Source organism: Gigantopelta aegis, chromosome 10, assembly GCF_016097555.1.
Source record: "Gigantopelta aegis isolate Gae_Host chromosome 10, Gae_host_genome, whole genome shotgun sequence".
NCBI lineage: Eukaryota > Metazoa > Mollusca > Gastropoda > Neomphalida > Peltospiridae > Gigantopelta > Gigantopelta aegis.
This window is the reverse complement of record NC_054708.1, coordinates 48,899,202-48,915,584: the sequence shown is the minus strand read 5'-3', so window position 1 is coordinate 48,915,584 and position 16,383 is coordinate 48,899,202.

Below are 16,383 nucleotides of genomic sequence, written 5' to 3'. Positions count from 1 at the left end.
TACCATCAGCAGATAATATGTAGTATCTAGACACAGCTTCGAAGGTGGCATTTGCTGGGTCCTGCAATACACTGTAGTGTAGCTGACACCTGAAGGACGTTTTGCTGTAGAAGAATGAAGCGCAGTTTGCAGTCCTAAAACAGACAGACGAGCAACCAGCTGCCGTTTGAACATCTGGGAGTACCTTTAGAAGATCCTGGGATAGGATTTTATCCTGGAAATTGGCCACGGGCACTGCTTTACGATTACACCGTGAGGCTGACTCCTCCAACGACTTGTTGACAAAAAGGATGAAGCATAACACAGTGAGAAGAAAATATCGAATCATAAACCTCATTGTTACTAATAATGGGCTAAATGAAAGTATGTTCGACAGTAATTAATGACTTAGTTACTGTAGAAAATGTTTTTAATCTTAATACATCCAGAAATATCACGGTTTAACACAGATACTATAATTATATACCATATGCAAGTGCATGTATATTTGAAAACACGGTTTCGCTTGAACGATTTGTTTAGCAGATAGTTTTAAGGTGCTTTCTCACAGCAAGAATTATAGTAACAGTTTATAGAACATGGCATTTTGTAACTTATACACAAATGTATAATGACTATAAATCGTTTTAGCTGCCTTAAGCTGTTACATAATAGTATATAATATTACCATTGCACTGTGGGTTCGTTTGTCGTTTGCATGTCATTTAAAATAAAACAATTTAAATCACATGGAAATTGTAATAGAATTTTAAAGTAATAAAAGTGCGAACCCTCAGGCGTGAAAGTTAGGTACAGTTTAAATTACAATACTAAGAAGAAATGTATGCGTTAAAGCTACAGGTATATTTAATATCGCAGTAGTATTATTATAGCATTGATATCTTTGTTTAAGCTGCTGTTAAATGTAGTTTTAGCTAAAATAAAACAACCTATCGTAGTTGTAGCGGCTCATGGGCATACAATTATACAAGACATATACAATCATCAATATAAACCAATGTATGTATGTGTATGTTGCGATCTTAAATGCAATGAATATTTAAAAAATACACCATTTCAAGATTACAAAGTTCTTTTCTATTTTGAAAAGACAATAATATTATTAATTTAAAAACAGATGGTTTTAACCAGTAGTATTTTTTAACATATAATGATCAAATATGTAAATACAATGGACATATTAAAATAAAACGAAATTCATTTTCAGTGTGATCGTTCAACTACATATCTTTCTCGCTCAGTGAGTAAATTGTGTGATGATACTCGAAATTTTGTGATGAGATTGAAATGAATAACACATCGTATTGTCTACAGTTGTGACTGCCTGAGTGCAATACAAATAAACTGCTGATTGAGGGGGTGGGGTTGGGGCGTATTGCAACTTGATGCAAATACATAAACAAAACAGATGTTGGCAACAATAACGGCGGTATGTCTTAAACAATATAACGATATATAGAGAGATTATTATACGAGCTTGTGTGTTGTACTGACTTTACGAAACAAGTGTCAGAATAATTGTATTATCCAACGAGAGCTAGGGTAATACATGAATCCTGACACGAGTTTCATAAAGTCATTATGATTAACAAACGAGTGTAATAATTTCTTTATTATCTATATACATTATCCAAAATATTATTTTTATGAATAACAAGCTGGGACCATGTCAAAACGTTTCAAACGTAACTAGAAAGAGACGTCGAAACGACGTCATTTTCCGAAATTACATCAATTTGGTAAGCGTTTAAACAGATCTAAGACTGGGGAAGCTGCATTCAGTTATGACGTCACTTCACAAAATGAAGTCATTCGTTGTGCACCTGAAATCATTATGACACACGTGTGCCATACTGATTATATTTCCCTGAATATCTTGAACCATGTGGATAATAATCTCTATATATCTTTTTAAAAGGAAAATGGATAAAATACAGGAACTTACACTATATAACATGCATATGCCATTCTGAAAGCCCCCAAAACATATTGCATCCACACACTCTCTCCCTCTCCCTCTCTCTCTCTCTCTCTCTCTCTCTCTCTCTCTCTCTCTCTCTCTCTCTCTCTCTCTCTCTCTCTCTCTCTCTCTCTCTCTCTCTCTCTCTCTCTACTAAAATTGTAACGAATTCGGCGCGCATAATGTGTATACAACACATCGTTATCATAAATAGCACCGTGAAAACGCATCCTGTGTGCAGTATTGATAAGCGATATGTGTTCAGAAATAATTCATAAGGTTGCTGATATCGTATGTATAATACTGTATACATTTTTATAATCTAGCTGATTCGATTCTGGCAAATCCTGTAAATCATATATCGCTAAAACATATAGTTTTACATTGCTACATATGTACTGTAATGCCTTTGATGGTGTCTACCTATATTACTTATTAACTGACTAGAAAAAGAGCATTGTTGTTGTTTTCTTTATTGTGGTGGAGTGGGGTGGGTCGGTTTAAAAAAAACAAAAAACTAGTACTGCTGTGGGTTTAATATAATCTAATCGAATAATAATACATTTTATTTCATATCAATGATCCATAGAATAATACATTCATATACACAATTAATTACATACTATAGTCCTGTGCAATTGCTTAGACCCTAAGTTTTTTGCAAATGTTACGTTTAATTTCTTATTCAATCCTTGTGTTCTTTACATTTGCATGAAAACAAACCCAAACCCCGACAGGTTTTATATACAAATGATTATCTAAAATGCACGAAGCTGACTTATTTCATTTTACAAAAATTTCTGTATGTTTTGAATGCACGTTCATTCTCCTATAAATAACTAAGGTTATTTGTATAACAATAGATTAGGATATGAGGCTACGTGAAGCTTGTTTTATTGAATCAAGGTTATGGATGTTTTGGAATGTAAAATGTGTACCAGCTTTGTTTAAAGTTTTCTTTAAACATATACGTAAAAATACGTGTAACCATTCCATGTACATACAGTATATTGAATCAATTTTGCCAATACATTGTTTATGTGAATGTTTTTTTTTTAAATTATATACATTTACAACTACATATGAAGCCAGAAGTGGGTGTGGGGTTGGGCAGAGGGCCACGCCTCCACCAATCGCGGGTATACAATATTCTGGCCACGTGTGTGTACAATATGTCACAATCACGAGATTAAGACCTCACCCTAACCCCTACCCCCTCACTAAAAGGGAACGTGACCTTCAGATGAACACTTGCCCGTACATTATAAATAATTATTCATGGACATACAACCTGACAATCATAATGTATCAACCTATCTTATAGTTGCTTTACAGTGATTATCCCTAATAATACCCAAACGTATTTATGTTTGTATCAGTACATTACATTAATGAAATAGCAGGCGCGGATCCAGAAGTTTTTTTAATAGTGGGGACCTAAAACCAGTTGTTGCTTTTGAACAGGTGGATGGGATAAGTTTATATTTTGTGTGTATTCTGTAATATATATTGTTTGGAAAAAGAAATAGGGTGGGGTGGGGTGGGGGCGTGTCACTTGGACTCCCCGCCTGAATTGTTTATTGACTTACGTTTCCAAACTGTTTCTTAAATATAGGTCATAGTACAATATATTCCGCTAGGAAGGTGGAAAAGAACATTAGTTTGAAACACATTATAGAGTGAGGTTTTTGTTGTGCAAATAGCAATAATTATTTATAGAACAAAGAACGTGCATTCAAAACATACAGAGAATTTTGTAAAATGGAAATAAGTCAACATTTTAGATGATGAATTGTATATGAAATATGTCAGGGTTTGGGTTTGTTTTCACGCATAAGTAAAGAAAACAAGTACTGAATAGGAATTAAACGTAACATTTGCAAAAAACCTTAGGGTCTAACCAAATTGAACAGGACTATAGTATTATACAACAGCTTGTGCCAGCGATTTACGCATACATATTTGACGTACACAGTTATACTGCGCCCCATATCATCCCCCCCCCCCCCCCCCACGCCTCGTACGATTATGGCATGTACACTGTCTTTTAATGTCTATCATCTGCCATGGTTGCGCATATAATATGACCAAATGTTTTATAGTTGTAAACAAACATATCGCATGGCCACTGACCAACTTCAAGGTATCTGGCTCAGTACACACGCAGACATAATTTAGTTTTTATAAGTAAATAATTGATATAACGTGAGTAAATTACGGTTGTAAAGTCAATATTTGTTTTGTTTAACGACACCACTAGTACTAGAGCACATTGGATGTCAAACATTTGGTAATTCTGACGTGTAGTCTTCGGAGGAAGCTTGCTAACATTTTGCCATGAGCAGCAAACGATCGTTTTATGCATTTTCCCACAGACAGTTCATCACATAATTATAAGGCCAGTATTTTTTAATTTTTAGGTTTACGAACAAGAACAGTTGTGCACAAAAGTAGGAGGAAGGGGGAACAAACAAACAAAAACCCCCCAAAAAAAACCCTGTTTGGGGTGTATCAGTAGGGGTGATTTTTTTATTTTAATATGGCTACTTTGATAGATAAAGATAAAATAAGGTTGACAAGGCATCTCTGTGCGCAACCGCGCGGTGCATAGAAATCGGAGCGAAATAGCGAATCGGACCGAAAGAGAGCGACCGAAGACGAATTAACAATTCGTATCTACAACGGTATATTTATTGACGAAATAAGTGTGATTTCTCACTGTTACCTTACGAAATGCGCCACAATAGACTAGAATGGTAACTCTTTTTTTTAGAGCTATTTGTGGAAGTCGGCGGTAAAAAAATAAAAAATAAAAGTGAAAAATACTTTATTTTTATTTTTTATTTGAGCAAAATTTACCTCGGCGGGTTCGTAAACCGAATAATAAAAAAATACTGGCCTAATAATACGCCTTTGATCTGCCTGTAGAGGGCGCTGGTAGGCCGAGAGAAAAACTACAATGCTACGGTTGTGGTACTGTATGTTATAATAGCGTAAGTTATTTATAATGCCAAAGAGAGATTCCTTGACACAATTGCTGTATATCAGGTTCATCCACATGGGTATGATATAGTTATCACCGTATATCAGGTTCATCCACATGGGTATGATATAGTTATCACCGTATATCAGGTTCATCCACATGGGTATGATATAGTTATCACGGTATATCGGGTTTATCCACATGGGTATGATATAGTTATCACCGTATATCAGGTTCATCCACATGGGTATGATATAGTTATCACGGTATATCGGGTTTATCCACATGGGTATGATATAGTTATCACCGTATATCAGGTTCATCCACATGGGTATGATATAGTTATCACGGTATATCGGGTTTATCCACATGGGTATGATATAGTTATCACCGTATATCAGGTTCATCCACATGGGTATGATATAGCATAAGTAATTTAGTGTCGGATGCTCCAAAACCTTTTCATCAGCCATGATTGTTTTTGTTTAGGGCAGTCGTCGGTATTCATTGTAAGGGACGGTCCATAAATGTCAGTGGTTTTCATAATCCTAACAATGTTAGGATTGGGTTTGACCCCCCTCCCCTCCTCCCCTAATCCTAACATAAAAAGATTGATATAATGTGTACGAAACATTGACCTTCGATGGACCGATGTTTTACCTGAAAAGCAATCCGAACATGGCTTTTACCCGCCCCCCCCCCCCTTCCGAACATTGTTCGGATTGTGAAGCACGTCGATATTTATGGACCGTCCCTAAATGTTCATACTTTTCCGAGTTCCTACGTTTAACAGTACTTTATGTACCAATATCTATAGAACAAAATACCAAGTTCACAAAACATATCTTTTTAGAAAAAACAAACAAACACAAATCGTGGACGAAATGACCTGTAACCCGAGTTTTGCATGCATTATTGCGGACAGAGTAAAGGCACTTTGTCTTCTATTATTCCTACCGGTCTCGGTGGAGTCGTGGTTAGGTCATCGGTCTACAGGCTGGTAGGTACTGGGTTCGAATCCCAGTCGAGGCATGGGAGTTTTAATCCACATACCGACTCCAAACCCTAAGTGAGTGCTCCGCAAGGCTCAATGGGTAGGTGTAAACCACTTGCACCGACCAGTGATCCATAACTGGTTCAGCAAAGGCCATGGTTTGTGATATCCTGCCTGTGGGAAGCGCAAATAAAAGATCCCTTGCTGCTAATCGGAAAGAGTAGCCCATGTAGTGGCGACAGCGGGTTTTCTCTCAAAATCTGTGTGGTCCTTAACCATATGTCTGACGCCATATAAAATGTGTTGAGTGCGTCGTTAAATAAAACATTTCTTTCTTTCTATTATTCCTAGACTGGACGGGGCAGTGCAACAAATACAACCGGGAATCGTAGTACTGGTGGCTGGAGGCAACGACCTAGATAGGGATGTCATTGACGGACAGCGAGTGAGTGGAGCCATGTTTTCTCTGGCGAGTTATGCAAACATTGGTTTGGAAGTGCCTGTAGTCGCAGTGACTCGGCTAGCCTTTTGTTTTAAGATTGTCAAAAATCGCTAGTGTTTAGGAGTACAACGATGGTGTTGTAAACGCTAATCGAAGGTTAAAACATTTAATTGGTCTAGAGGGTAACAGCCGAATCATTTATTGGAACACAAAGGGGATCAAACAGCCCAAAGTTAACCCATATGTAGGTGATGGCGTTCATTTGAACTGGGTGTTTGGGATGACAAAGGGGATCAAACAGCCCAAAGTTAACCCATATGTAGGTGATGGCGTTCATTTGAAATGGGTGTTTGGGATGACAAAGGGGATCAAACAGCCCAAAGTTAACCCATATGTAGGTGATGGTGTTCATTTGAACGGGGTGTTTGGGATGACAAAATTTTCCTACAGTTTGAAGAAGGCAATTGTTGAAAGAAGGAAACGATTAATAAATATTTAAATTTTATAATGTTATAGATATTTGAGTCTTGTCAACATGAAGATAATTGGTCCCATATATAAATGTATAATTTGGCTTAATTAAGTTTATATATATATATATATATATATATATATATATATATATATGTCTTTGAGTCATACAGATGTTATCTTTGAATTTGAGTCAAACTTGAAGTGTGACTTTGAATGTGAGTCACATTTACACAAGTTGTATAAATGTTTATATATGACTGAATGTGAGTCATACAGATATTGTCTTTGAATTTGAGTCACAATTGAACTGTGTGTCTTCGAAGGGGTCACGTGGTTGGTTGTTTTTATAACTTACATGAGTTGGAATTTGAGTCAGACATATACATCGACTTTGAAGATGAGTCGCATTTAGACTTTATTGCCTTAGAAGGAAATCAAGCAGTCAGTTGTTTGATATTTCGTATGATTTTGAATGTGAGTCATGCACAGTATTTGCTTGCGTAAAGCTACAACCGCTAAGGTGTGTAGTAAGGGGAAAGTAATGCGGCCTCAAAGAATTGAAGCACCAGGGGAAGCAGTTGTACGGCACCAAAGGAGAGGCAGTATATCTGCAGCACTAGGTTCACCAGCGCAGTTGCCAGAAGAAGGTAGCAGACAGACGGCGGCAGACACAAGCGATCTGGTGAATACGGTGGTCGAAGTGCTGCAGCAAGAGGTTTGGTGGGTATGCCACATACCAGCAGCATGACAGCACCCACTGGCAGTGGGACAATAACAACACCAGAAGACTCGCAATATCCATTGGACGGAGCTGTTGCCAGTTTAGCATAGCATATAACCCAATCGAATTAAAATTAGCTCCACTATTACATGTGGATCTAACACCAGCCAGTTGGAGCTCATGTCCACCAATCAAAACCTTACTTGCAGAATCCTGCCAGTGATTTAAAAATAATTTGAAAACATTCCGAATTATCCTGAGGGTATACGACATGTTTCGTGTGAATTACGAATGCCTTAAAACATGTTTTATTTTATAAAATAAATATTTGTAATGTAAAACTGAAGACTGGTTTAGTTTTTTTGGGTTTTTTTTATATAAATAAATAAATAATTTTTAATGTAAAATTGAAGACTGATAACCCACCCCGTACGTATTGGTATGGTTCGCTGTACTGCGGCCACTAAAATAGACTCGCCCGATATTTTTAGAATTTGTATGCTCCCAAATAATGTTATAAAAGGCGAAGTGTGATTGGTCAATATTTAAATTATTATTTACAGACGAAATGTTACCTGGACGTTGGGGACTACGCAGTGTTGTTAGTTTTAACTCACTGGCAGGATTCTGCAAGTAAGGTTTTGATTGGTGGACATGAGCTCCAACTGGCTGGTGTTAGATTCACATGTAATAGTGGAGCTAATTTTAATTAGATTGCATATAACCTGGAAAAAAATAGTAGAAAGCTGAATTTTTCAGTAAAGCTTCAGAAAGTTACAGCTGTACCAACATCACAAAGTTCTGCAAATTCTACCCTGTGGAATTTTTAAAAATTCAAGATGGCCACCATTACCATCAGCAATAAAAGGGAAAACTTCAAAAGCATCATAACTTTACAACCACAGGCTTCAGAACAATGATTTTAATGTGTAAATTCATGTTTGGAGTGTGCTGAATCCAATGGGTGCAAATATGTTTGAATTCCATCTGAAATAATCCAAGATGGCTACCAACAAAGCTAATAATCGGCTATAAAATCAGGCGTTTCTTTACTTTAGAGCTATAATAATACATAATTCACAATGCATTAAATTGAAGAGGGGTTTTACAAACAAAATCCTGTAATGGAGATAGGGAAAAACACAAAATGTCTGTTTTTGTTCAGCATGTTTGTGAATTACGATCTTGTAAGTGTATTTTGACCGTGCGTATCAATTTTCTTTTTCTTGTTTTATAACATTATTTGACCAGGGAACTAAATATGTTACTAATTTCACTATCATTCATTTGTTGGCCAACAATAATTTACCCTTTTAGCATTGTAGGAGTACGTTCTGATGGATTGGCTAGTATTTTTCCATTTGATTTTCAATAAACAAAATGGCGGCCAATGCATATAAGGACAAATATGGAAATATGCATAGCATTAGCTAAATGACATTTACACTTTGTTTTCTAATACTATAAATGACGAAGATAGACCCCAACTTGTATGAATCTCGAGAACTGGTTGATATATTGAGTAGTTTGTCATTTGCAGATGATTACAGAGAGTTTCCGCCTCTGTATGATGCATTTCTTACAGATGAGCATCTTCATAAATCAAGGCTAATATTCGTTGCTCGTATTCAGCCTGGATACATGTCGTCAAGAAATCGTGCCACAAAATGCTTAAATTTCATTGGATGCGATGAGATCTGATTGCAACGAATCGCAACGCTCCTTATAGATTCCCTTGTTATTGTAAACAAAGATGGCAGCGTCAGCGTCCGACGGTTAATTTTTTATATTGCCTTCAAGATTGTCACATGTTACCGATGCTGTGATTGGTCAGCGATGTCATCGTGTAAGGGACATAATCGGTGTTACAGATTTTCTTCCAATAGAGGGCGCTAGTAGTGGATATCAGTAATCTTGACTACTTGTATCAAGGCTGAATACGAGGAACGAATATTAGCCTTGATTTATGAAGATGACAGATGAGCAGTTGTATGATATTGAGGGTGATCTTGTAGATTTTACATTTGACAATGCTGACATCAATGTTAGAACCCTTACACGGCATGGCACTTGGCACGTTCTTGGTGGCATTGCATGTGTTATCCCTTACGGGTGTGCATAGTTACACCTCTGACCAGCATGTGGACCTTCATGCCAGTAGCACATACCGAGGTACAAAATACTATGAAACCTTCCTCCCTTGGCTGGAAGTGCATTCTCCATTCTCCTATGGAGAGCACAATAACTCGCTGATCTGTGTAGCAAGTGATGTCATTGCTGGGAAGTGTGTCAATGTGGATCAAGCTGTTGCTCTTGGCATAAACGCTGCTTTTGGCTGTTACTGGGCAAACGTATGCCAACATGAAGTTGAAGAGAAACGACAGAGTGACCAGCATCGGTGGTAACAAAAATGTATCACTATCCGTGGTGTTGGGTTGGAGGTGAATAGCACATTGTTATTCATGAGGGTTACATGTGTGATTAAGGATAGTTCCGAGATGGAAGCTTACCTCCTTCATGAGTTTGCCAAACAGCCGCCCTCCTTATTTGATAAAGGGATTATGAGAAACTTCTAGTGGGAATAATATTCCTAAAGTTGACAATAAGTATCCACCTTCAATTTCTTTATGACGCATGCTTCATTCTTGATGGAGGTCACCTCCTCCTAAGCTTGCCTTGGCCTACTGATCAGCTGATATAGTTTTTGATTTGGAAATGAAAACCACATCTAAATAGTTTTTTGGGGGGAAATGGCAAAAATATAGATCGCTTTATCAAAAAAGTTGATTGGAAAATTTGAGGGAGTAGGTCTGACTGCCGTGGTTAGTGTCTAAACACAAAATTCACCCGTTGTTGGTGTGGCGACTGACACTGATTTGCTGGTGATGATGGTTGCACAAGCCATCTCAAACATGGATCTCTATATGCTTTCTGGCCATAACCCATTGCAATCATACTGTATAGGTGAAATTCAAGCAGCTTTTAGCAACCTCAAACGACACCTGATGTTTGTACATGCAATCACAAGATGTGATACAGTGTCTGCCCTCTACAATCAAGGGAAGAAGAAGGCTCTTGCACAGGTTGATGATGGCGATAACTGGGACTGTTTGAATGTCTTTTCTCAGTCTAACAGCACTCACAATGATATAGCAAGTGTTGGAGAGTTATTTCTGCTAAAGCTATATGGAGCAGTTAGATCGAAAGAAAGAAAGAAATGTTTTATTTAACGACGCACTCAACACATTTTATTTACGGTTATATGGCGTCAGACATATGGTTAAGGACCACACAGATTTTGAGAGGAAACCCGCTGTCGCCACTTCATGGCTACTCTTTTCGATTAGCAGCAAGGGATCTTTTATTTGCGCTTCCCACAGGCAGGATAGCACAAACCATGGCCTTTGTTGAACCAGTTATGGATCACTGATCGGTGCAAGTGGTTTACACCTACCCATTGAGCCTTGCGGAGCACTCACTCAGGGTTTGGAGTCGGTATCTGGATTAAAAATCCCATGCCTCGACTGGGATCCGAACCCAGTACCTACCAGCCTGTTGACTGATGGCCTAACCACGACACCACCGAGGCCGGTCAGTTAGATCGAAGTCACAGGACAAGCATCGTTATGTCAATTATTTTCGATCTGTCCATAAAGCATGTTTGTCTTCATCTGGTTTTAAGTTGGAATTACCCCCTCCAGTAGCTGCAAAATATCATAGCTTTAAAGCATATCATTCTGTCCAGCATTGGCAGGCAAAAGAGTTGTCACAAACTGAATGGGGATGGTAGTACATGGAGGGACTGTTTGTTCCAATCAAAACTGACAGGCCGGATGCTCATGAGAAAGTGCTAAAAATTATATCCTGTGCCTACAAGGGAGGATGTGGAAAATGGTGTGGCTGTTACATTGCCGGGTTTGAGTGCACCTTCTTGTTAACTGTTTGTGGTGGACCCAACTGTACAAATTCTCATGCAATGTATGCAGAAACTGATGTTATTGATTAGACTTCCCAGACTGAAGCTAATGTAAGCTAATTATGAGCAGTCAAAAGTTGGTTTTAATTGCTTATTGGAATCTCTTTTATAGTATATAGATGCAAATATGATATTTCTGTAGTATATAGTTATAAAGTTATGCAAATATTTTGATTTCGGAGCCAAATATTGGTCTCGTTGACGGCCATTTTGGATTTATGCTAATTAACTCAGCTCCAAGACAAATGTACATAGCTTCATTGGATTCAGCATACATCAAATATGAATTTACACATTAAAATTATTGTTCTAAGGCTGATAGTTGAGCAGTTATGATACTTTTGGAGTTTTCCCCATCTTGAATTTTTTTTTAATGCTACAGGATAGAATTTGCAGAACTTTTTGTTTGTTTGTTTGTTTGTTTGTTATGTTGGCCTAGGTATGGTTTTCTGGAGCTCTCCTGAAAAATTCAGCTTTCTACTATAAAAATTCCGGGTGCTTGTTATATTTTGGCTAATGCTCCTGGCCTATGGTGTGAAAGATCATATTAATGGGCTCTTTAGTTCTTACTGACCACTGACTTTGTCATTACTTCATTTTATTTTAACTAGTTTATCGTGCTCATATACCACTGAGGTTTTCATTTTCATTTGATTATTTTAACAAATGAAAATTATTCCAGGAGGGGAATAAACTTGATAGAGGCCCGTAGCCAATGGGGGGGGGGGGGAATATGTCCTCGGACCCCCCCCCCCCTCCCCTCCCCCCCCCCACCCCCCACCCCCCACCCTTCCCCAAGCAACTCGGGCGCTTCGCTCCCTCGTGTATTCTGGACATAAACTTGATAATAACTGGTAGCTATTTATTAGCATCTATATATGTTGTCAAGGCAGGCCCGAAGATTTCAAATTTTATGGAAACACGTTTTTGGTTCTGATCCCTTTGATCATCGGAAGCCAATTTTTTTTAGTAATTGTGGGTTGTTTCATGAAGCAGGGTAGTGGACTATCGGTTCTGTGATTCTGTTTTCAGGCTACTTGAAACCGTTGTTTCGATGAAATTCAGAGGCTTTCAAGGAAGACATCTTGAGAAAAATAATTGGAATTTCATTTCTCTTGTTACTCTAGATTATAAGGGTTTGTTACTAAAGTTTGTTTTTGTTTAACGACATCACTAGAGCACATTGATTTATTAATCATCAGCAAATGGATGTCAAACATTTGGTAATTTTGACATAGTAGAAAGGGATACTTTATATGCACCATCCCACAGACAAGATAGTACATACCACGGCCTTTGATATACCAGTCGTGGTGCACTGGCTGTGACGAGAAATAGCCCAATGGGCCCACCGATGGGGATCGATCCTAAACCGACCGCGCATCAAGCAAGGGCTTTACCACCCTCCCTTTGTTACTAATGTAAAATGTGGCAGGATTTTCTCAGAAGACTGTTTCATAATTACACAATTATTTGACATCCAATAGCTCATAATTAACGTGTTATAGTGGTGTTAAGTTGATGTGAACTACATGTATGTCTATAAGTAACAATGTTATGCGTTAATAATATTGAAAAATATATATTACAGATCGTTCCGCAAACATTTTTTATTTTGAAATGCAGTGCTGATCAAATCGATAACAATTTTTTTTTTTTTTTTTTTAATATTATTCCCACGAATTTACTTGGCATTGTATATTAAGTCGGCTGTCAAAATAATATTAATACGATATCTACGAAAATACTTGTGTAAATGTTATGTTTGTTTTATACCATCAATAAACCACTGCAGTATCCGTTAAAAACTTCCCATTTGTCTGTATCCTGACTCGATGTTTAAACAGTGGTTGGTCATTAGGAATATGTATTTACTTTTACTAACTACACAATCATACTTGATCATGTTTTATTGATTATTTGCCAACATTTATGTTTCCAATGCCAGTTTAACCTGTGTGAGCTTGTTTGTATGTGTATGTTGTCACCCCTGAAGGCGCAATACTTGGTGAATCACGTATTGTTTTGACAGATCCAAATGGGTTTGGAGTTTGATGTGGGGCGAATGCACGCTATTGACGTATCAAGAATGTACGATCGATTTACCGAAAATCAACAAAATGTTTTGTTGTTGTGGGTTTTTTTTTTTTTTTGGGGGGGGGGGGGGGGGGGGGGGGGGGTAAATATAAAAAGCAAATATTTAGTTTTTGGGGTAGAAATATATTTTTGCTTATATCTGTAATGGAAAAAACATCGGATCTAAATTAAAGTAAATGTCATTGGTGTAGCCAGGGTTATATATTGGGGGTGGAGAGGTAACCATATTTTTAATGTATTCATTTATGTTTTCAATAAATATGTGTATTTGAACCACTCCACATATCAATGAACTGCACCAGAACTATTGCAATGGCCTAGCTATCAACAATGTTTATCACAGGTGAAACATTTTAAAACGAAAACAAAGAAGAAAAAAGAGAGATCCTAAGAAACATTATCAGTTAAGGTTTGTTTTGTTTAACAATACCACAACAATGGCTATAAGATGTCAAACATTTGATAATTTCGAAATATTTTCTTAGAGTGAAAACTCGCTACATTTTTCCACTAGTAGCAAGGGATCTGTTCTATGCACCATGTCATAGACACGATAGCACATACCACGACCATTGATATACCAGTTGTGATGCACTGCATGGAGCGAGAAATAGCCCAATGGGTCCACCGACGGGGATCGATCCCAGACTAACCGTGCATCAAGCGAACACTACCACTGGGCTACGTCCCGCCTCGTGGACACATTATTAGATATATGCTAGTAGAATTATTTTAAAACAGAAAAAAAAGAAATGTTTTCTTTAACGACGCACTCAACACATTTTATTTACGGTTATATGGCGTCAGACATATGGTTAAGGACCACACATATATTAAGAGAGGAAACCCGCTGTCGCCACTTCATGGGCTACACTTTTCGATTAGCAGCAAGGGTTCTTTTATATGCACCATCCTACAGACAGGGTAGTACATACCACGGCCTTTGATATACCAGTCGTGGTGCACTGGCTGGAACGAGAACTAGCCCAATGGACCCACCGACGGGGATCGATCCCAGACCGACCGCGCATCGAGCGAGCGCTTTACCACTGGGCTATGTTCCGCCCCTATTTTAAAACAGTTGAGAGATGCTAACACTATGCATTCTGATGAAAAGATTAAAGTTACATTCTCTGGTTACCATATTATAACATCATGTAAAAATGTGAAATGCAAGCTCAAATGCACTTTTTAAAAAGTCGTTTGTGTTCGCTATGAACGGATATCGTCAAACGTATACGCTTGATTCGTCGCCTGTGCCGCCATAGCTCGGCAAAACACAAACGACAGTCTGTTGTCAGTTTCAGTTAACACGTGCGTTAGTCGATTTCAAATTGTAGGGTTCGTCTCAAAAAATTAAAAGAGAAATCTTGCGCTGTACGAAGAACGTTCGGTTGAGGATACGGTACTAGAGTCTTTCGTTAAAACCGGTTTGATCTTGACAACGTATTATCGACAGTCGTACCTTCCTATTTCAGAATTGATATTTTATAAAGTGTTAGTAGAACTTTCAAAGTTTAGTTTGTATACTAGTAACACATTAATCATGTATATATTTTTAAAATAAAATATACTAAAGTAGACAATGAACGTTTTCACTTCTTAATTTTACGTGTTAAAATCGACAAATTCAAATAAATATTATTTCGTTTGGAAAGGGTAAAGTTGGGGTGGGGGTTTGTTTAACGACATCAAAGATAAAGCATATTGATATAATAATCATCCGACCCCATACAACCGTAAATAAAATGTGCTGAGTGCGTCGTTAAATAAAACATATCCTATCCTTCCTTCCATCTGCTGTTGGATGTTTAACATTTGGTAACTTTGACATATAATCTTAGAGAGGAATCGGGTGCATGTCTAGGGGGAGGGTATTGGAGGTCGAAACCCTTACTTGGCCAAGCTTTAAAAAATTGAAATGGATTTTTGAGGGGAGCATGGCCCCATATAAACTTCGCTTAACACAGTCTATAACCCCAGTCCCGCTGAAATCCCTGCACATGCGCCTTGGAAACCCGCTACATTTTTTTTTTTTAGCAAGGGATTGTTTATATGTACCATCCCACAGACAGGATATCACATACCATGGTCTTTTCGTTTTCCTGCCGATGGGGATCGATCCTAGACTGACCGCTAGCAGACGCTAACGATCATCTCTCAAACAACTAGCCCGAGTACTCTGACTGTAAGAGAGCTAGACGGACATTTGGACATAAATACGCTCTCATTACAGTCAGAGACCAAGCTATGTATTTTTTTGGCAATTCCCGACAACCAAAAAGTTGGCAAAGATTTCCGCTCTAATACCACAACAATCCTATGTTTGACGTCAAATACCTTTACATCGATCATTTTCGAGTTAACTGATTAAAAAAAATCCACATATTAATCACTAATACACATACTACAGAAAGAAATCCGACAGCACCCACATTCAGCAATCTAATTAAAATTAGCTCCACTATTACATGTGGATCTAACACCAGCCAGTTGGAGCTCATGTCCACCAATCAAAACCTTACTTGCAGAATCCTGCCAGTGATTTAAAACTAACAACACTGCGTAGTCCCCAATGTCCAGGTAACATTTCGTCTGTAAATAATAATTTAAATATTGACCAATCACACTTCGCCTTTTATAACGTTATTTGGGAGCATACAAATTCTAAAAATATCGGGCGAATTTATTTTAGTGGCCGCAGTACAGCGAACCATACCAATACGTACGGGGTGG